The sequence below is a fragment of the Pleurodeles waltl genome, chromosome 4_1, assembly GCF_031143425.1.
Source record: "Pleurodeles waltl isolate 20211129_DDA chromosome 4_1, aPleWal1.hap1.20221129, whole genome shotgun sequence".
Taxonomy (NCBI): Eukaryota; Metazoa; Chordata; class Amphibia; order Caudata; family Salamandridae; genus Pleurodeles; species Pleurodeles waltl.
The window spans coordinates 603,710,057-603,730,893 of NC_090442.1; the positions used below are offsets into that span (position 1 = coordinate 603,710,057).

General features: G+C 45.4%; 1 long non-coding RNA gene across 2 annotated transcripts in view; it reads left to right on the forward strand.

Moving 5' to 3' along the window:
• Nucleotides 1-9,872: 9,872 nt before the first annotated feature.
• LOC138288545 (uncharacterized) overlaps nucleotides 9,873-20,837 on the forward strand; it is a 372,246-nt gene continuing 361,281 nt past the window's right edge. The window contains exon 1 of one of the 2 annotated variants that reach the window (XR_011202451.1): nucleotides 9,873-9,926. This is a non-coding gene — a long non-coding RNA (uncharacterized lncRNA). Of the gene's footprint in view, nucleotides 9,961-20,837 lie in introns of both variants that reach the window. The other variant, XR_011202450.1, reaches the window with a different exon arrangement.

The following is a 20,837-nucleotide window of genomic DNA, read 5'->3' on the forward strand; positions in this document are numbered from 1 at the left end:
TTGGGACAGAGAGGACCGCCAGCACAAGCCCCGCTGGGACAGAGAGGACCGCCAGCAGCTGAGTCACTGCAAAGGAGCCCGCCGCCTCAAGCACCGCTGAACAGGGCACCGCCGCCTCAAGCACCGCTGAACAGGGCACCGCCGCCTCAAGCACCGCTGAACAGGGCACCGCCGCCTCAAGCACTGCTGAACAGGGCACCGCTGACCACAAGCACCGCTGAACAGGGCACCTCCGCTCCAAGCACCGCTGAACAGGGCATCGCCGCTACAAGCACCGCTGGCCCATGAGTGCCAAGGGCACTGACGCTACTGAGTCCGTCACGAGCAGGATGAAGCACTCTGGTTACCATGCCCCCTCCAGAACCAGTGGAGAGATACATCCACTACCTCTGTCCTTAGCAGGATGAAGCACTCTGGGCACCATGCCCCCACCAGAACCAGTGGAGAGATACATCCACTACCTCTGTCCTTAGCAGGATGAAGCACTCTGGGCACAGAGCCCCCTCCAGAACCAGTGGAGACTGTCATCCACTTGAGAGACTGTGGCTTTGCACTCCCCAGGATGGAACAGTGGGCAACCCACCCACTGTAGAGACTTGAGATACTGTGGCTTTGCACTCCCCAGGATAAACAGTGGGCAACCCACCCACTGTAGAGACTTGAGAGACTGTGGCTTTGCACTCCCCATGATGGAACAGTGGGCAACCCACCCACTGTAGAGACTTGGGAGACTGTGGCTTTGCACTCCCCAGGATGGAACAGTGGGCAACTCACCCACTGTAGAGACTTGTGAGACTGTGGCTTTGCACTCCCCAGGATTGAACAGTGGGCAACCCACCCACTGTAGAGACTTGAGAGACTGTGGTTTTGCACTCCCCAGAATGGAACAGTGGGCAACCCACCCACTGTAGAGACTTTTGAGACTGTGGCTTTGCACTCCGCAGGATTGAACAGTGGGCAATCCACCCACTGAAGAGACTTGAGAGACTGTGGCTTTGCACTCCCCAGAATGGAACAGTGGGTAACCCACCCACTGTATAGACTTGATAGAATGTGGCTTTGCACTCCCCAGGATTGAACAGTGGGCAACCCACCCACTGTAGAGACTTGAGAGACTCTAGCTTTGCACTCCCCAGGATGGTACAGTGGGCAACCCACCCACTGTAGAGACTTGAGAGACTGTGGCTTTGCACTCCCCAGGATGTAACAATGGGCATGTGGCCCTCTCGTGGATTTGGCGTTGTGCATTCAACCGGCTGAAGTGCCCCCCCTTTCCCTCCCCCTGAGGTGTCTGTTTTCTTGCTCTCTGATGCCCCTGCAGTGTTCTCTCCGTCATGGTCAGGGATCTTGTGTTGGCTTCGCCCATACCTTGTGGGCCCAGTGTTCCACGGACTTCATTGGAGCACTACCTGGACTACTAAGCTTGGTGTATATTTTGTTTATGGTGTATATATATATATATATATATTTTTTTTTTTTTGCCAACTTGATTTTAATTATTTTACAATGGTCACACTCATTTTCTTTTGTCTTTGCATTCTTCCGGGGGGGCTGGGGGGTGTAACTATCATGTATAAATATGTATTAGTGTGTGTGTTGTAGTGGGTGAGGGTGGGGGTGGGGGTGTTGCATGTGTGTGTCCCTGTTTTTCCCCTCCCCTGTGTCGTAGGTGCAGTACTCACCGTGGTCTTCACCGCCGGTGTTCGTGCTCCTGGTAGAGGAGCAGGAAGACTATCGCAGGGAGAATTAGGAGTTCTGGCTCCATGGTGTCCTGGTTCCTCGTGGGGTGTGTAGAGGTGAGCGTTTTCCCTTCGAAATCCTGTTTCCGCTGTGTTTTTATCTGCAGTAAATCCGCCCCGGAAAAGGTGGCAGATTGGTAGGTTGTGATACTGTGGGCGGTACTTTGTCTTCCGCCTGTCTGTTGGCGGTGACCGCCAAGCTGTTTGTCTGTACCGCTGTGCCGGTCGGAGTGTTAAAGTGGCTGTCTTTGTTGGCGGTTTCTGCCACGGTCGTAATTGCTATTTTTTTACCGCTGGCCTGTTGGCGGTCTTACCGTCGCTTTAACACCGACCGCCAGGGTTGTAATGACCACCATAATCTCTTGTTGTGCAGAAAGATAGATATGGCGAATGACGTCAGTGTAACTTACCCACCCATGAGGCCAACAAGTGCACATGCTTCTTTCCAGATGCACCTCATTATCTTATCTGTACTGCTTGTAGTTGCTTACGTCAATGCTGAACTTTTGACCACAGTTTTTTGTGGTTTTTACAGCACTTGGGTTGGTTGACAGTGTTAGAGGGAAATCTGTTAATAAAATAAAACAAATCATTTTGACAAAATAATGTAAGTTTAATCGATTTTCAGCTGGGAACAACAGGCAGTCTCAACATAGAGGCCATGACTGAAGTTCAAAGTTCTGGTTCAAACACCAGTAGCATTTATACTACTGGTGTTTGAACCAGAACTTTGAACTTCAGTCATGGCCTCTATGTTGAGACTGCCTGTTGTTCCCAGCTGAAAATCGATTAAACTTACATTATTTTGTCAAAATGATTTGTTTTATTTTATTAACAGATTTCCCTCTAACACTGTCAACCAACCCAAGTGCTGTTAATCAGGTATAAATCAATAAAGATAGGAGCAACACACAGACATAGCTAATGCAATATGACTTTAATAAAACACACGCATGAGCACAGATACTGGCAATGGTAGTTAAACAGCAGAGATTAGTTGCATGAGTAGCACTAGCACAATTGTATATACATATGTATTCAAATATGGTATAAGTTAGCAGAGTGGTTAGAGGTAGGTGCTGTACTCACTCATGATGCAGTGAATTAAGGCACAAAAGTAAATCTGTCATTAGACTAACACAGGAGAATCCAACCTTTCACCTAATATACTGAATCCAATGGCCAAATAAAAGTATACAGTGCACTACTAGCACAATGGTAGTAAAACATACAGTCTGGAATCAATTGCAATGCAGTTAATCAGAGATATGAGAATGAAATAACACTAGATTCACTAATGGATGAAGAGTAGCAGAACAGTGGTATGTATATTTATTGTGCAATGCTAGCACAACAATAACATGAGAAAGGAACACTAACCATTCACAATGCAGTAAATCAAAAGCAGCGTAACAATTTTATAGATCAAGATAAAGCATAAGAACCTGGCCCTTCTCCCCTGGAACTTAACTTAACACCCAGAAGCCCACTCCGGCTACTCTGCTCTCCCTCCCTCGGAAACAGTGACGGGGCGGTGGAGAGTGACGACAGTTCTGTATGACTCCATCTGTTAGCTCCTCCGATGCTCTGGTACCTGTGTCTTTTATACACTAAAAGCTGACTTGCGCAATATTCCATAATATTCCACTCACTTCTCTTATGTTCTGGCATTATTATCAGTGTTTACAACTTTGTTCTTTCTGGTGCTCATCAATCATGTTCCCAAGATCTCTAAGAGTAAGCACACCCTCAATGGTATGTCTCTCCCATGATTTGCATGGCTACCTGGTACGGTAAATAAGATTGCAGTGTATTTAAAAATGTTGAAAACAAGTATCATTAAACAGACTATCTTGAACACCTGTGGAATGTCAGTGTCTTAGAAATGTTAAAAACAAGCATCATATGCGTAGTGCAGCCTGGTACGATTAACAGACTATTTTGACCAATGGTTACACCTGTGGAATGTCGAAAACAAGGGTCACGGGCACAGCCCGGTACACCAGTTTTCTGTATGCATTTCCACTCATCAACTCTGCCAAAGCTAGTTAACCCTTTTGCGTCACAATGTCTTCTGCAACCTTTTCCCTATTTACAATACACCTTGCTGAGCAACACTCTACATACCTTGCACTACCCCCTGCGGGCAGAACAGAAAATCCAAAATACAGCAGCTAGGCTTCCACCTCAGAGACCTACACTAGCTCCCAGTCAGCAAGCGCATCACATACAAACTCCTGATCCACACCTACAAGGCTCTACACAACATAGGACCGGCATACCTCAACCACCGCATTGCCTTCTATGTACCCAACAGACATCTCCATTCTTCCCATCTCGCCCTCGCAGCCATTCCCAAGATCCGGAAAAGCATAGCAAGAGGAAGATCCTTCTTCTACCTCCCAGCCCGTACATGGAACACACTACCTCTCAAACTCAGGTAGACCGCATACCTGAAGCAGTTCAGGAAGGACCTCAAGACCAGGCTCTTTGATTGAGCAGCATGTCTGCAAACAGCACCTTGAAACACTATGGGTGATTAGCCGCGCTTTAGAAATCACTGATTGAACTTTGTCCATCGCAGTCAGTCTGAACTTGTGACTTTGTCCCGGCCCAGCATGACCATATAACCACAATTGGGCTATTTTTTACCTAAAACTTTAAAATTCAATACCTCAGGTTCTATTGATAAGATAACATATGAAAGAGCAAAAACACCAAGGATTTGAGCAGATAAGTGAGGGTGATGGTGTGACCGGGTATTATATGGAATATAATACCATTTCAATAATGGACGGAGCATGTTACCCCATTTATGCTACACAGGAGCCTGCAATCCTTTAAAGCATGTCTCTAATTTCTTTATTACAGTTTAGGTATGACGTCTGTAGCCACATGTAATAAGATAATGACGCAGATACTCAAATGTCATATTTTATTACAGTTGAGTTGTGATGTCACAATGCTATAGCCAGGGCAGCACCCATGGTAAAAGAACAGTCACAGAGCATAACTAGAGCTAGGTACAGTTTAAGCAAGAAACACTGCCTTTTCATTCTTCTGATGTGTTTTGACTTAATAGAAATCAGCAGATTCAAGATATGTATGGCAATGTGTTTATTTTTTTCCACACTATAGGTCATTACAGTGAAGACAGAATCTCTTCATGTGTCTACAGTTTCTAAGTTTCAGCATTTTTTATTCTGACATACAGTAAACCGATTCCATTACCTGTTTGTAACAAGTTACTGTTGTTTGATGTATTAAATTTTGCACTACAGTTTGTACGTGTCTGCAAACATACTATCTCTCTCATATAAAAGAACAAAATAACATGGATTAAAGTGGTTTGTGGGAAGGGTGAGGGCCTCAACATGTAAATTAAGGAATAAAATGCCCTCAGCCATCTGTTCAAAGGATAGTGAAAGTCACCTCGGAATTCCCTAACCTTATGAAGAAACAGCCTTCAGCCTTGTTCCTCTATATAGTCATAGAGATCTTCGGTTACTAGCAATATCAGTATAATGTTTAAGGTTTATTCGCATAAGGTGTATAAGGTTAATTCAAGCCATGACATGTTTGTAGATGCACACACTTACAGTTGTAGGGCACAGCATGACATCATAAACACCTCCTTGCCTCCCTTGGTCTGCGCAAATTAGATTTCTCACGCTAAAAATAGTGGAGTGGCTCAGTTCACCAATGACTTTTGCCCTGGTTGTATTGGTGGGTTAAGGTACCTCCTGCAAATCTGCAACTCAAAGCCTCAGGTTCAAGTCCCAATAAGTTAATACATATTGGTCAACTCAACCTCATTTTGCGGATGACACTCACTTTTTTAGTACTATAGAGTCTCCTAAAAACAACATGCTCCCATGTCCTTTACAAGTTCACCAACTTTACAAACTGAATCACCCTCCAAAAAGGTTTGTTTTTCTCCATTCATTTCAGTGAGGTTACTTACCTAAGGTAATGACCACAATCCTTGTCATGGTGAACCCTCAAGCTCACTAAACTAAACCGAGCTCAATACCCTGGTAGCTATGGGACTATGCAGAAAAGCTTAACTTAGAGGCAATGTGTAATGTATTTATGCAGAACTAAAACAGTAATAAATGTGAAATGCAAAACTGAAAGCCCAAAACAAGTTAGAAAATAGAGCGGAATATAATAAATAAATTGACAAAAATCCAGTAAGGGGAACCAGGGATAAGATGCTTTTTTTAAGTTTTAGGTAGAAATAGCGCCAAGAACACGAAGTGCCAATGATAGTCAATGGTCGCAGCAGAACAGGACCTAGGCGCACTCTGACACTGACCATGATGGAGCGCAGGTCAGATACGCTAATCAGATTTGTCTTGGTCAAAGATTTTGCCTTCTGACTTTAGTCCTTTAAGACATAATTCACCACCAGAATAAAATTCCAAAGTCCCCCAGGAACCAAAGAGGAGGCACTTAGAGACTCACAGGGTGGCATGCAGAGACCAACAGGACCGCCCAGTCCAGGTCCAGTTGCCAATTGTCAGCTGAGCAGTTGCAGGAAAAGGCCTCTTGGAGCTTGTTGTGTCCCTGTAGCATTAACAGAGGGTCAGCCTTACGAACCTTGGAGTACACATCTTTATCCTAGGTACAAGAGAGAGAGCAGGCCCAGGTTGCAGATGGCAGCTTTAGACCCCTTCTGATCTTCCACATGTACAGAGGTGTTATGAAGTGGGTGCCAGGAGATGACACATTCATGCCTTGCACAAGCTTGTCGGTGAGAAGGACTCCTGGGGACACTCTAACTAATGGAGTAAAGGTTACCGGGACTAACCCTACCCATGCTGGACATTTTCAAAGTGGCTCTGAGAGATGGTGGTTTGTGGGGGGTGTACTATGGTAATCCTAGTGTCCTCCCCCTTATAACTCTGAAATCCAGTTTTAGGCAGTCCCAGTACCTGCAACAAACTCAGACCGATGTCTAATAGAACAGAGCTGAGCTTTCAGCACCCAGACCGTGGACACACAGACTGTTTTGGCATTCTGTTTCCTCCTTTGAAGTGAGCCCCCAATGTCATATGAAAATCCCAACAGCCCTATCAAACAGGTCTTGATACTCCAGCAGGATCTGACACTGTGATGTCAACAAGACACCCACTGAGATGGAGGCTGGTCTGACTCAAGGGACAAAAAAAGGGTGCAGGCCTGGGTGTTAGCTACACCTGCTTATGACAGGGTAGACCTTCCCAAATCCAAGGGCTTTTTTTCCATCCTGGAAGCAAGTTCACGCCTTATTCACACCAATTGAGATGCTAATTACTGGCTGGCAGAAGGAAGAGAGCAAAATGTAGATTTAGCTTTCAGAGAATTCTAGCAGGGCAAAGATGATTTTTAAAAAGTCATATTTCCAAAATATTTATTACAAATCTGACTTCTCTATTGAATTGTGCTTGTAATAAATATTTAAAAAAGTCCAGATATTAAATTTGTAGCTGTTTCCCACTTGGAGATAACATGTTAAACTAAATATTGTATCCCAACACTTCCCTATGGAACAGTGAACTCTGCTACAGTGAAACTAGCTTTTAGATGCAAGTCTCTGTAAGGATAATCTAATATTAAATTTTACATGACTTTGCAAGCCAAGGATCAGATGTAACTGCCTGTTCCACCAAAACAGTTAGCTAGGATTTTGCTGAAACAGGCAAGGTTTCTATCTACCCGTGATGACCTTGAGTCAGTCCGTGCAAGAGCCAATGTCATACTATCGGCCGAAATTGTACTAGCTCTTATTTTTTTTTGTTTCTTCATTTCATCAGGCTACAAAAATCCAACTCTTACATTTTGGTTTGGGGCTGATTCCACTTAAAGCGTGAGAATATGGTCAGCTGAAAGGCACTCAAGAAACGCTATGCAAGGACCATGGAGCAGCACTGGAAACTCTCAAGCACATTATCTGTATACGCACTACATTTATGGTTCCAAGACGATTTTGGTTGGTACCAATTTTCAGACAGCTAAACACTAGAACCTGCAGAGATGTGGTGGTGGAGTGTTTAAAAGGGTATTCAGGCCAATTGGTCGGAAGATTTATATAATACGTGAAGGTTGAAGTATCCATGCTGAATGCAGTGGCTAAATTGGACTAGTTCTTTATCTTTTTTTAAGGCATCTGCTTTTGCCCAATAGGGCAGCACGCTTGCTTCTGATGACAACCCCTCATGGTATTTTTTTCGGTCAGGTCTCTATATTCTTTGAGGGCGAAAGTTGAGTAGCACATGCACCTTAAAATTAAAATGATGACTAAGTGAGTCAGTAAGACTGGATAGCAAGCTTCCTCAGTAGTTTGCTTAGATATATTTGGACTAGTATTGAAAGTTTAGAATGTTCTGATTTTTCCTAATTAAATACAATGATAAGGATTACATGTTGGGTCTGCAAGTCACCATGTGAGACTCCTTTTATGACATTTTCTATCTAGTTTGCAAAATAGTACCCGGAAGATTAATTAGTATTGTCTTTATTAACTGTTTTTTAAATTTATTTGATGAAAGTGTCCGTGCTTTTAAATTTTGACATTTATGACATGGATTTCATGGTACGCTTTATTTTTATATCCCTTGTTTGTTATGTGTATTCCTTATCCTGTGATGATTTGCAATTGTTTTAGTTAATCGAGCAAACACATAAAGAACTTTGAACTCTACATGCCCCACTTTTAAAAACATGCACCGCACCTTAATGGACAGTAAGGCTTACCTAGGGGTGACGTAAAAATATTTAAAAGGAGGGTTTTAGGTCTGTCAAAAGGGGTTATTTTGACAGGTCGAACTTGTGGTTACCTGCATAGTCAGTCTACTGGTGGCAGGGCTCCAGCCAAGCTGGTGTTGTCGCTGCAGTGTGGAGCACAATGAGTGCTGCAACCCAGTGGTGACATTTAACTTACAGGCCCTGGGCACACTTTGGCACCATCTACTAGGAACTTACAAGGAAGTTAAATATGCCAATTAGGAGAAAAACTATTTTTTCATTACAAAAGGAGGAGCAAAAGTACTTTACTACTGGTTAGCAGGGGATAAGTGCACAGAGTTCAAAAGCCAACCAAAATAGGGTTAGCAAAAACAGTCCTGGGTAACCATGCAGAAAGAGCACATTTCCATGAGCTCTAAGGTATCAACCTTAGTAAGATGCATTTCTACAATGCAGCAATACTGAGAGTTCCCCAAGACCATCCTCTGTCAATCTTGCTATGCAACCACTTGCTGAAATTCTGTCCAGTATACCAGAAACCATGTCCAGCGCTGTATTTTAGTACATAATTCTCAATAAAGAATGCACAAGTAAAGGTGGACGAGCCAACAAATTAACAGGGAGAGCTGAGCCAATGGTCTGAATTGGATCTTAGAGCCCATACACGAGCTGAGCACTGTTTCCTATGCAAATCTTAAAACAAACATCACTTAAAATATGATAAAGTCTCTATATATTTTAAACAAAGTACATGATAATGAAGAAAGAGTTTTGGTGAAAGAAAATATTTTCCTAAGACTCACACTAGGGGAACTTTCCATTTACCCAGGTTTTTCTGGTTTAACTTTGTACAAATCAATCACTAAATGTACATCTATTTGTACATCCTTATGTTAAAGCTTTGTTTCTACCTCTTTGTACATTATTCTGCAGTTTGTACCAACACCAGTTACATTACATAAAGTCACCTTTCATTGTTTGTAGGAACGGGGTTAAATGATGTGTCCAGAATCACGCGAGCCTGGTTCTTAAGTGGCAAAGTCCATACCTCTAGCAGGTAGACGCCACTTGAAAGCTCGGTTCGTTTTGTGCTCGAGGCTGTACTAGTCCTCGAACTAAACAAAAGCTAGTTCAAGCTCGAGCTTTAAGGCTCACCCACATCTAGGTAGAAGGGCTTCTTTTTAAAACATATTTACTACTTTAGAGGCGGCGTGATTAAATAAAATACCACGCCCACGATTACGGATGCAGCTGCGTTGGGTATTCCTGAGCAGCAGAGATTTTTTTTACCCCTCGAAGCAATCCGAGAAAAAAGAGACACACGCTTCAACGTGGTCCCTCAAAGAGATCTCGCGAGAAAACGAGGATTTAAAAATAGCCGAGGAGGGACTCACGGAATTCTCGCGAGAGTTTTATTATTAGCAGCGTGGTGGTGTAAATAGCAGGCGATCGCCTCAGGTGTGTACTCGAGTCAAAGCACCGTAAAAATCGGGTGAGGTACCTTTAGTATTAGGCTTGTACGAGGGGGATCAAGTGGGTAAAGACGCGAGTGCAATTTTCCGTCGTCCGACAACTCTAAGACGACAGTGGGCACCGCAGTGATGTTAAAATATTGCTCAACCTCATCTCCTTGAACCCCCATGAAAACGGCAACACGTGAACTAAGGTTTACTATCATGACAGGGAAAGCGTTGCATCAGCTCCCCAAGTACTCTTAAACCCACAGTGCGTCAGTTCCCGAAATCCACGCGTTTATTTCTGTAGGTCGGATATGTCTATAGTGTACCTGTGCAGCAACCATTCCGTACCATGTACCGTGTGTTCAAACAATCATTGCTTGAAATTGAAATAAAAAGTGCAGGTACTTACTAACTGCAGGTATCACAGAGTACCTCTGTTAGGGAGACGTGTCCATACCAGGGGCGCAACTCCGCTCAAACTTTTTTTTGGGGGGGAGAAGTACTAACATGTCGATCAGTGGAGGCGAAGACATAAGATCAGAGTGAAAATGACTTGTTGAGGGGGTGGTCTCCTTTTACTGATCTGACCAATGTTTAAAAACAGTCATTCTCCGAGACTACATGTGGCAAGTACTGAATTTTAAAGCACGCTGGGTCAGTAATATTCTTCTCCACATAACGGATTTTGGGGATTTCTCTTAAAAATGTTAGCACAATTAATGAAAAATGTTCTGTTTTAATACCGATTAGGTCAGTAGACCTGGCACTATTTGAAACAGCAGGTTCTATTTTACCCAGCAATATGTGGCAAATGTTACTATCCACTGGGCCAGTAGAGTCAACCTAATAAGTCTTAAAAAATCTTTTATAAAGATATGTGAGCATTGTTCCCCCAAACAAAGGATTTGTAAAATTTGAAGCTAATAGTGGAGCTCAAGCACATTTCTTTAGTTATTGTTCTATTCATACTTTGTTTACCCGCGTACAATACTTTTATGTTGTTTGCAGAATGTGATGTTAGTAAAGTAGATAACTCTGTTGCTGTCTGCGGGGTGCTCTCTTGTGTCCAAGCTCTATGGCACATAGAGTATTGAATTATGTTCATGGTACTTTGTGACAACTCCCACAAAATATTCTTGATTTTGAAATGTGTGGGTAGTCATTTAAGCTAAAATGCAACCCATGTTTGATATGATTTGCTCTAATTACATGCATCTGATGGAGACTTCTAGCTGCAGATTCCATACCTTTGAATTCCCTGGCGTCAGCTTCGTATCCGGAATCTGTTTGCTGAGCAATACTCTGCGTGTGGCGTTGGGTGGCATCGTTTGGATCTGCGTGAGTCATCCGTCCTTGCGTGGCTTCGTCAGCGTCGTTGGAGGTGTCTGTGACATCATAGTTGCCAGTAAAGGCACCACTGGGATCGAGCTACCCTTTGCCTTTTTTGGCAAGCCTTTTTCAACTGTTTTGTCAAAGATTATTTTTATGTCTGTGAGGAGATGTCATATAGGAAGTCATGTTTAAGCTCTGTGGTGCCTGCCATCGTGCCATGCCGATGACAGACCCCCACCAGGTATGACTCTGGTGCCTCAGCAGGAACCATGACTCGAAGTCGTGCACCGACTGCTGGGTCATGGCCTCAAAGGCTTTGAGAGAGCCATCTCTAAAGCTCATGGTGTCCCAGCAGTCGACTTTGGTCCACTCCTTCCCACTTGAAGTCCTTGGGAAAAGGCACAAGAAGTAGAAGTCCAAGTGGACTTCGACTTTCCCTGATGCCTCATTGGCCGATGGGAATGATGAACGTCGACGTTCTGAGCATGGTTCCTCAGAGCCAATGCCAGGGCCAACTTTGCGTCTCCCCCCTTATCCAGGGGCCGGAGCGACCCCACTCAAATTAAAGACTTCTACGAAGCCATGTGCCTCGTTGTTGAGTGGGCTGCCCGCTGTGAGTGGGTCTTCGGATCCTGGGGGGATAGCAGGGGCCCCTTGGGTTCGGCAGCTTCGACACCATTGGGGACCCCAGGATCCAATATCGTATCCGGACCAGCGCTGGTTCCACACAGTCACCTCCTCCCGGTCCGACGTCGACGCTCCTCCCACCGCTGGTGCCCCATCCTCATTCCAGAGGAGCTGGAACGACGTCGCACAACACCTATTCTGACTTTGACTGCGTCAACTCGGCACAGATCAGTGCCTGAGGCTTATTTTGATAAGACAGGCACAGGTGAGGAATGGGAAGTGTCTGAGAACCCTCTAGAATATGGATCAGAGGAGCGAGTCCAGGATAGTCCGGTTATGATACCGATGTTTCAACCTCTATCCTGGATTTAGGTGAGACAGACTCTGAGGCTGTAGGGACTCATGGCTTCCTGCACCGTTAGTCAAACATGCCACATGGCATATTAGGGCTCTTCAGTGGGACCTGATGTCGCGCCGCACCGCGCGGCGCGAGCCGAGCGTTCGGCACAAGCCGCGCGTTCGGCTCGGGCCGCGCTTCGCGTCTCTAAGACGCGGCGCGCCCCGAGCCTTTCTTGCACCTTGCGAGGCCCCAGGACTTACTAGGGGCCTCGCGCTGCGCTCTCCCTCCGTCTTGTTGGGGTCTCCTGACCCCTCTTACCTGTCTGGGGACTCCTCTTTCTTCTTTTCTGTCTTTCTTTCTTTTTGGGTCTGTTTTCTCCTCTGTCCTTTATGTCTTTCCCCTTCCCAGGTTACCTCTGTCTTCCCAGCATTCCTCCTTCCCTATTCTCTATGGTTTCTGCTCCAGTCTATTCTATCTACTTTTCCCTATGCAAGATGGTGTCCTTTTTCTTCCTGTGGGTCACTTCCTGTTTTATGGTATTTAAGGGTGTTTTTTCTTTCCCTCTTTGCGCTGCAACACTCTCTGTTTCAGTTAGTGTCCTCGCTCCTGATTTCCTAGCCCTTGGCTCTGGATTTCGCCATTTCTGTGTTACGTCAGTTCCTTTGATTCCTGTTCCTCTGTTCTTGTTCCAGGAATCCCCTGCGAATCTTCTGGGAGGTTTTTTCCTCTTCTTCTGAAGGGGTTTTTTCCCTCTGGCGCTACTTTCTCACGGTCACGGTCTGTCCTTGGCGTTTCCTCGCCTACAGCACCGTGGCTACCAGAAAGAGTCGCCCCTTTTTGGGACAAAGTCGAACCCTCAAGATCCACGCCTCAAGATCTGCAAACTCCAGGCGCAAGCAGCACGTGAGTCGTGACAGATTGCAGCGCCTAACCATCCCGACGTCTTCTAACACCATGGAAGACACTGTGGTAGCTGCTGCGGATCCGGATCAAGCTCTGCTAACTACAATTCAGCAACAAGCTCAAGAATTACAGCAACTACGCAGTGAGAATGCTGCGTTGCGACAGGCCTTGGCCTTCCGTAGTGGTGATGTCCCGACGCTCTCCGCCTCTACCCATCGTTTTTCGGGTGAACCAACCAAGCTGCGAGAGTTCCTTGACTCCTTGACAGTGTACTTTGCCTTCCGACCCACCCAATTCTCCCATGACAGAACAAAGGTGGGTTATCTCATCAGTGCCCTATCTGGTCCTGCCTTGGCCTGGGCAACCCCGATGGTATCATCTAACGATCCGGTATTGTCGGACTATTCTGCCTTTGTGAACCGTTTCAAGCTGATGTTTAGTCGCCCGGGATTGGAGGCTTCAGCAGAAGAGGCCTTATGCGATATTCATCAAGGTTCACAAGAAGTCCTTCAATACATTACACGCTTTCGTCAACTAGCGGCAGAGACCACCTGGGTGGAACGTACTTTGGTGACTTTGTTTCGTAGAGGACTCAAAGAAGAGATCAAAGACGAACTAGTACATTCCACCAGAGTGGAGGATCTTCGTGGCCTGATGGATCAAGCCCTCTCCATCGAGTATCGCCTTCAGGAACGGAGAGCAGAGAAGAGAAAAAGCAGAGGGTCTTTTCAACCAAGCACCTCACGAGTTTTTCCACATCGTTCTGAGGAACCTCGCCCTCCTGTCAGAGACACCGAAGGAGAACCCATGCAGGTGGATACAACTCGAGGCCCTCTCTCCCCTAGCGAACGAGAAGAAAGACGAAAGAAGGGGTTGTGTTTATACTGCGGATCTGCCGGCCACATACTGCGTACCTGTCCAGTACGTCCATCAAGGCCATCGGGAAACGCCGCTTCCCGTCCTCTGTAAGAAGGGAGGGGACGGGATTAGCAGCCATACCTTCCATCAGTTCTTTCAACGACAATACCACATCCTTGTTCACTTTACCAGTAATGTTACAATTACCTGATGGCCGTCTAGAGAAGACTATGGCACTACTAGATTGTGGAGCTAGTGGCATTTATATGGATAAGAAGTGGGCCACCACTCAACAAGTTCCTATACAACCTAAGGAGGTTCCAGAACAAGTTCACACGGTGGATGGATCTTTGATATCATCGGGTCCAGTAGATACAACTACCCTGATGCTAAATCTACAGATCAGTAACCATCAGGAACACATTTCCTTTGATCTTATAACTTCCCCCAACCATACCATCATTCTTGGAATCCCGTGGTTCATCAGACATAATCCATATGTGAACTGGGCTACCCGGACGGTTTCCTTGTCTTCACAGTTCTGTCACGAGCACTGTTTTGCTTCAGACAAGTATTGGTCGCCTAAGAGGTCAATTATCACGGAGGGCACCACCGGTTCGACCATAAATACAGTCCAAGGAGTTCCTGAACACTATTTGGAATTTCAAGATGTCTTCCAAAAACCTTCCAAACCTGTGTTACCTCCACATCGAGATTACGATTGTGCTATTCCCTTGGAACCTGGCACTATCGTTCCTTTTGGCAGGATGTATTCCCTCACGGAAACTGAAAAGGAAGTACTAAAGGAGTATTTGGATGAAAATATTCAAAGTGGGCTTATTGTTCCATCGTCTTCTCCGGCTGGGGCTCCTCTCTTTTTCGTACCCAAGAAGACAAAGGACCTTCGCCCTTGCCTGGATTTTCGAGGCCTGAATAAAATAACTATTAAAGATCGTTATCCTTTGCCTCTCATAAGGGACATTTTAGAGGCAGTCAGAGGGGCTCAACGGTTTACCAAACTAGATCTACGGGGAGCCTATCACCTCTTACGCATTAAAGAAGGAGATGAGTGGAAAACGGCCTTTAGGACTCCATTTGGTCATTTTGAATACAGGGTAATGCCTTTCGGTCTTACTAATGCCCCGGCAATTTTTCAGAGATTTATGGACTCAGTATTCTCGGATCTCCTGAATCAGACAGTTGTAATCTACCTTGATGATATTCTTATTTATTCCAGAAATCCCAAACTCCATTCTTCCCATGTTAAACAAGTTCTTCAACGACTCCGGGCACATCAACTGTTTTGCAAACCCGAAAAGTGTGAGTTTGACCAGACAGAAGTCAAATATCTAGGATATCATTTAAGTACCACCGGAGTAGCCATGGATCAAGAAAAGGTGCAAGCTATCCTAGATTGGCCTTCTCCATCCTCCATTAAAGAAACACAATGCTTTCTAGGATTGGCGAACTTCTATCGACAATTCATCGCAGACTTTGCTAAACAAACTAGCCACATAACTCACACTTTAAAGAAGGAAAATCTTATTAAAGGGTTTGTCTGGACTAAAACTGCTGAAACAGCTTTTCAAGAATTAAAGAAGGCATTTACACAAGCTCCCATCTTAAGACATCCAGATACCAACAAACGATTTATTGTCGTCACCGATGCTTCTGAAAAAGCCATTGGTGCCGTTCTACTCCAACAACAAGAAGACGATGGTCTTGAACATCCTGTTTTCTATTTATCTCATATACTCTCTATTGCAGAACAACATTACTCAGTATTGGAAAGAGAATTGTTGGCTCTGAAAACAGCTTGTATTGAATGGAGGCAGTTTCTGATGGGTTCCAAGGAACCTTTTGAAGTGAGAACAGACCATCGAAACTTACAATGTTTACGAAATTTCGTATGCCAAAATAGTCGTCAAGCTCGTTGGGCCTTCTTCTTCAGCCAGTATGATTTCTGCATTACATATATTCCTGGCTCCCAAAACATTCTGGCTGATGCTCTATCACGTCGTTATCCAGATTGTACTCCTGTCCCAGCTCAACCCCTACTGGAACCTAGTAAGATCATTGGGGTAGCCCAGTCTTTTCTGGAGGAGGTACAACTGGAGTACCCCAATCTATCTGATGATGAAATAGAGGACTTAAGGCCTCTTTTACATAAGAGACAAGGATACTATTATTATCACGATCTGTTATTCATCCCCACTAACAGAGTGAGAGAAAAGGCATTACAAATGTGTCATGATTCACCGGTTGCTGGTCATAGAGGCATCAAGGCCACGCAAGAACTGTTATCCCGATTTTTCTGGTGGCCTACTTGGAAAAAAGACATTGAAACATACGTTCAGGCTTGTCCCACATGCGCTCAAGTCAAGATTCCCCGAACCAGGCCTGCGGGTTTACTACAGCCCTTGCCGGTTCCGCCAACTCCATGGCACACCATCTCCACCGATTTCATGTGTTCGTTACCACTCTCAGCAGGAAACCGAGTAATCATGGTCACTGTGGACTCTTTTACTAAGATGGCTCACTTCACTGCCTTGAAAAAACTACCTACATCCCAAGAATTAAGCCAGATATTCATTGAACATATCTTCCGTCTTCATGGACTCCCTCATACTCTTATATCTGATAGAGGTCCTCAGTACATTTCCCGGTTCTGGAGGTATTTTTGTAAGACACTAAACATCGATAGAGCTCTGTCATCGGGCTTCCATCCCCAGACCAATGGACAGACCGAGCGTCTGAACCAGGGCTTAGAACAATACCTTCGTTGTTTTTGCAACTCAACTCAAAGCAACTGGAACACTTATCTCCCTATCGCTGAGTTCTCTTATAATAACTCAGTCCATAGTGCCTCCAAGACCACTCCTTTTTTCTGTTCTTATGGTTTTCATCCTACCTCTTTTCCTACTTCTTCTCTGTCTCCCACTCCCTTACCCGCTATTACTCATTTTTCCAAACGTCTTCTACAAATCCATAGACTGATTCGTTCTAATCTCTTACACACCAAGAGATATATGAAGAAAGTAGCAGACAAGAAACGTAGGGCAACTCCGGACTACCTTCCACAGGATAAAGTTTGGCTTTCTTCTAAATTCTTACCCTCACGTCTTTCTCAGAACAAATTCACACCTCGCTATTACGGGCCTTTCCGTATTCTCCAGTTGCTTAATCCCGTCACTGTCCGTCTTCACTTGCCTCACACATGGAAGATTCATCCAGTCTTCCATGTCTCCCAACTCAAACCTTATGTACCAGATCCGTACTCCCGTCAGTTTTCCTGTCCTCCTCCTGTCTTAGTGGATGATGTTCCTGAATATGAGGTTCAGGAGATTTGTGACTCTCGTCTTTTTCACACCCGTCTGCAGTATCTGATTCATTGGAAGGGTTATCCTCTCAGTGAGTGTTCTTGGGAAGATGCATCTTCTGTTCATGCTCCTCTTCTGACTCAGCGCTTTCACCGTTTATTTCCTTTCAAACCAGGGCCTTCGGGAGGGGGGCCTACTGTCGCGCCGCACCGCGCGGCGCGAGCCGAGCGTTCGGCACAAGCCGCGCGTTCGGCTCGGGCCGCGCTTCGCGTCTCTAAGACGCGGCGCGCCCCGAGCCTTTCTTGCACCTTGCGAGGCCCCAGGACTTACTAGGGGCCTCGCGCTGCGCTCTCCCTCCGTCTTGTTGGGGTCTCCTGACCCCTCTTACCTGTCTGGGGACTCCTCTTTCTTCTTTTCTGTCTTTCTTTCTTTTTGGGTCTGTTTTCTCCTCTGTCCTTTATGTCTTTCCCCTTCCCAGGTTACCTCTGTCTTCCCAGCATTCCTCCTTCCCTATTCTCTATGGTTTCTGCTCCAGTCTATTCTATCTACTTTTCCCTATGCAAGATGGTGTCCTTTTTCTTCCTGTGGGTCACTTCCTGTTTTATGGTATTTAAGGGTGTTTTTTCTTTCCCTCTTTGCGCTGCAACACTCTCTGTTTCAGTTAGTGTCCTCGCTCCTGATTTCCTAGCCCTTGGCTCTGGATTTCGCCATTTCTGTGTTACGTCAGTTCCTTTGATTCCTGTTCCTCTGTTCTTGTTCCAGGAATCCCCTGCGAATCTTCTGGGAGGTTTTTTCCTCTTCTTCTGAAGGGGTTTTTTCCCTCTGGCGCTACTTTCTCACGGTCACGGTCTGTCCTTGGCGTTTCCTCGCCTACAGCACCGTGGCTACCAGAAAGAGTCGCCCCTTTTTGGGACAAAGTCGAACCCTCAAGATCCACGCCTCAAGATCTGCAAACTCCAGGCGCAAGCAGCACGTGAGTCGTGACACCTGAAGTTCCAGTGGACACAGTCAGAGAAGTCTTACCAACACGGTTCAGATCTCAGAGGGAACTGCAATAGACCTGCAGTGGTGGTTAGTGAACTGCGATTGGGTCAGAGGCAGACTCCTCTCCCTTCCCCAGCCAGATCTTACAGTAGTGACAGATGCGTCACTTCTGGGATGAGGCGGCCATCTGGGAGAGGCAGAGATCAGAGGCCTCTGGTATCCGGCGGAATCAGGACTGCATATCAACTTACTGGAGCTCCGGGCAATCCGACTGGCATTGAAAACATTTCCTGTTGTGAAAGGTAAGATAGTGTAGGTGTTCACAGACACTACCACCGTAATGTGGTACTGCAACGAGGAGGGCGGTGTGGGGTCGTGAACCCTTTGTCAAGAGGCTCTGCATCTCCATCTCTGGACATGGCTACAACAGCAGGGCATAACCCTGGTGGTTTAACACCTAGCGGATCACGAATGGTATCTCCATCCAGAGGTGGCGCAAGGACTCCTTCAGCAGTGGGGAGAGCCTTGGTTAGATCTGTTTGCTTCCACAGAGAACGTGAATGTCAGCAGTACTGCGCATTAGAGTTTCCAAGGCGGCAATTGTTCGGCGATGCTTTTCGTTGCGAGTGGAGTTCGGGCTGCCTGTGCGCTTTTCTGCCCATACCACTCGACAACAGATTGGCAATATTCCGAGCCCTATGCTAACTTTTCCATTGAAAATAAAGCAGCTGTTTATGCCTGTTAGTGATCAACTAGAGAGAATCCAGTGTGACACGCTTCCCTGAATAGAGAGCATGTTGTAAAAATAAAAGACCAAGGCTGCCAGACAAGACTGAGAACCAGCCTGGAGATTGGAAGAACCGTCTTGGTTTCAGAATCCCTTGTGCAGTTATGACAGACCGGTGCTCAGAAATGTACTTCAACACTTTATTTCCTTTTATTCCCTCCAAGAAATCCTCTTCAGCTAAGAATGCTTAGTGTGTAACTAAAAGAAACCTTCTCATTACAATCGGCCACACAAAACTGAAAGGATAATGATAAATCAGGAGGCTTGGGCATAAACTGCTACACCAGTTATATCATGCATGCATGTATATATGGACTGAACTATTATCACAATATAATAATGTTTAGTGTTGTGGTGATCTGTCTTTGTGCTGATCATTCCACATCTCCTGCATTATTATGAAATTTGGGGTCAGCCCTATCGGTATAATCACACCTGGCAGCAGCAGGGTACTTTCGATGGGGCTGTGTTGGTTTTAAGAAGGCAAGTGTTGGTGAGGCAAAGTTCTGTACTTGCCCCCAGAATGCCCATCCATCCAACCTCTGGTGTTGTCTTCTGAGCTGTGTGGGGCTGAATAGTGGTGGGGATGAAGAGCTACTGGCTGGTGGACAGTGAAAAACCACAAGAACCCATATCAGTCAGCACCCTGTGGGGCGTTCACAACTCTTTACGACTTACTCATGTCAGTCTTGTGGCTGTGCAGTGTACTCTATAAGGCTCAGACATGCGGAGTGGCATCTACCTGTGGGCATTAAAAGACTGTACTACTTTTGCAAGGTGGATGGCAATCTTCCCCCTTTGCTCTGAGTAATAGCAAGTGAAGATTGTCCACCATCTTAAAACTATATCAGTTTATATTGTGGTCCCGGCCTCGTGGAGAGCTCATACCAGTCAGGATGCTTGTTGAATGTACAGTTTGGCGACACCTGTTCCAGTACGGGAAGTTGAAGAATCAATGTGATAGAAATTGTGCTGTTGTACAGGGTAGCAGTGTCATACACAGGGTGCTTCAGGCTGTGATTTGAAGGAGCACAGAGGTACATGAGTTTCTGTCTTCACTTCATGCATAGTCAAAGCTATGGCCGGAGGGGAAAGGTCTACGGGGGAGAAATAGGGGAAATGCCTTTCACAAGCTGAGTGCCTGGTGAGAGAGCACACCAGCAATGGGAGGAGGGCTTTAACAGCTTTTGTTACAGGTAGGAACTACTTTAATGTCCTTCACTAAATCTGTATTATAAAGCAGGTGATACAATGTATACATCCGCGGAATGCTGTAATCATGACTGGCAGGCCTTGCATCCAATGCCTAACACCGAAGAAAAGCTAAAAAGCCAGCAGCTGAAGTGGGTTAACCCAAAGCCTGCACTTTCTAACTTCTTTTTATATATGTTTGAATACATTGATGACAGGAGCTCTCAGGTATCTTTAGTTGTCTGTACCCAGATCTAGCAAGGAGATGCCCATCCCACAAATCCATTTGAGACAAGGCGGCTTGATCGGTTATTTAAATCCATTGCATCATCCCAGTTCTTGTCCAGATTCCCACATCCTCTGGAAACTTTGATGTGCCAGCCTTGTGCATAAATTAATTGAAAAGGTAAGGATCTGCTCGGCACCAAAAGTAATATGAATTAGTAATGCGCTTTCCCAGGTGCCCTCAATTTATTGGAGTAAGGGCTGCCTGCTTTCCTAGTCCTTTGGATACAATGAAATGTATTCCACAGAGGAACATGATAGTTTGGAATCCATTAAGTACAA